This window comes from Amia ocellicauda, chromosome 6 (genome assembly GCF_036373705.1).
Source record: "Amia ocellicauda isolate fAmiCal2 chromosome 6, fAmiCal2.hap1, whole genome shotgun sequence".
NCBI classification, from domain to species: Eukaryota; Metazoa; Chordata; class Actinopteri; order Amiiformes; family Amiidae; genus Amia; species Amia ocellicauda.
The window spans coordinates 45606490-45609012 of record NC_089855.1 but is presented as its reverse complement, the minus strand read 5'-3'; positions in this window follow the sequence as shown (position 1 = coordinate 45609012).

The window sequence follows — 2523 nt, the reverse complement described above, 5'->3', positions numbered from 1 at the left end:
GCTGCATGGAGGGAAGCATGTGGAAAGATTTCACTTTCAGTTCTCTACCCGTTGGCTTCAAGTTTAGACCGCCTCGCTCGGCCACACGGGGTCCTTCGCCAGGTCCCTCCCCTGTCTGTCTGTATATTGTATGCATGCAACCTGCCTTTCCCCTGCCTCTGTCTGTCCTTTCATCTGTGTACGTATGCGTGCTTGTTGATCTGTCTGGGTCTGTTCATGCTATATATACTTCCAGTATGTGTGCATTTCTGTACAATTCGTCTTTCGATCTGTGTGTCTGTCAGTCTATATCTCATGCCTGTATATCAGTGCAGTGCCTCCGTCCATTCCCCCCACTCCTTCTCCTGCTACAGTGCTGGCCTTTTGCAGCAGACTCCACCACAACAGTCAAGACTGGGAAGGGACAGAACAGAGACGAAGGCCCATTCTCACCAGCTACTGTATTATGGTGAGGTGGGAGTCTGATAGTGATAGCACACACACACTAACTGTCAAACACACACAGACCAGTGCTGTGGTGGTAGTAGTAAACAACAGGTATACTGTGTGGCAAAAGATGAGGCTGTGACATTTGTGTCCCTTACAACACACCATTGCCATTTTCAGATGGTTTAAATTCTACATATAATAATACTACTAATAATAATAATAACACATGGACAGAAAGTAAACTATAATAACAACAACACACACATTCCCTGAGAAATCATGGCTTTGGGTTTGTTTGTACATATCACTCAATACAATCGGTGTTTTAGTGTGGTAAGGTACAACACAATATTGCACAGTACATTATACACTGAACAAAAATATGAATGCAACATGCAACAATTTCAAAGATTTTACAGAGCTGTAGTTCATATAAGGAAATCAGTCAATTGAAATAAATTAATTAGGCCCTAATCTATAGATTTCAAGCTTCAAGTGGTGAGGGAGCTGCAACTGGCTGCTGACTGCAGGAATGTCCAACAGAGCTGCAGGCAGGTCAAGACCCGGGTGAGGACAACAAGCCGCAGATGAGCTTCCCTGAGGCGGTTTCGACCGTTTGTGCAGAAATTAATCAGTTGTGTAAACCCACGGTTTCACCAGATGTCCGGTAGCTGGTCTCAGATGAACCTGCAGGTGAAGAAGCTGGATGTGGAGGTCCTGAGATGGCATGGTTACATGTAGTGAGAAGTTGTGAGGCCAGTTGGACGTTACACCAAATTCTCTAAAATGATGTTGGATTCAGCTTATGGTAGAGAAATAAACATTCAGTTCTCTGGCAGCAACTCTGGTGGACATTCCTACAGTCAGCATGCCAATCACACGCTCCCTCAAAACTTGAAACAACCATGGCATTGTGTTGTGTGACACAACTGCACGTTTTAGAGTTGCCTTTTATTGTTCCCAGCACAAGGCGAACCTGTGTAATGATCATGCTGTTTAATAATATGCCACACCTGTCAAGTGGAAGATTGACTTTGTTTCTCTCCACTCCTCTTTCTCCAGAGTTGCTCCTTTTCATCCCTGGCCCCTAAGTGGTTGAACGACCTTCCCATTGAAGTCAGGATAGCAGAGTCCCTGACCTCCTTCCGGCGCTTACTCACATCACACCTATTTAGATTGTACCTGCAATTGAACAGCTTTTCTCCTGAGCTGTTCAGCTATTCTGTAATTTTGCACTATATAACTGTAACACTATACTGCTTGCTTTTGCATTGCTAGTACGCCTGTTGTTTATTTGAGCTTTCTTCCTTTTAGCTCTGAACTATGACTTCAGCACATTTGTCTGCACTTGGTGGCTATTAGAACTAGGATATATGATTTGTATTCTATATGAACTGTATATTCTTCCTGTGTACTTCTGTAATTTTGAAACTGTAATTGTATTATGCCTGATTTGTCACTTTGCACTTTTGTTTTGCACTTGTATCCTGTAAGTCACAGGCCTCTGTCAGTAAATAAATAAATACATGCTTACTAACAGGGATGTAAACAAATGTGTGCACACAATTTCAGAGATATAAGCTTTTTGTGTGTATGGAAAATGTCTGAGATCTCTCATTTCAGGTCATGAAACATGGGACCCACACTTTACATGTTGTGTTTATACAGTATATGGTATATATATTTACTGAAAAGAAGAGAGATGCAAAAACTAAAAGTTTACATTAATATGTTGTCAAAGGTTCTTTCAAATGCGTTAATGCAACTTTAGAAACTGTACTGATTTCCCATTTCATTATTTATAAAACATTGTCAAGTCTGTTTTGTAACCCGGCATATTTTAGAGACCAGCTTTTGTTTACATGATTATGCAAATCAATCCGGTGACTATTGGAGGCCGGCGAGTATTATACGTTTTACGGTATATATTGTAGCAATCCTGGAACTGTATGGACTACTGTATTGCTGACCCTGGAGGGACTGAACATTATTGGCATTGTTGTGATGTGGTGAGCCTCCCGCACTATTAAAAAGGGGTTCTGTTCCAGAACCCAGGGATATTGGTTTTGATGGGCTCAGGGGTGATGCCAAGGA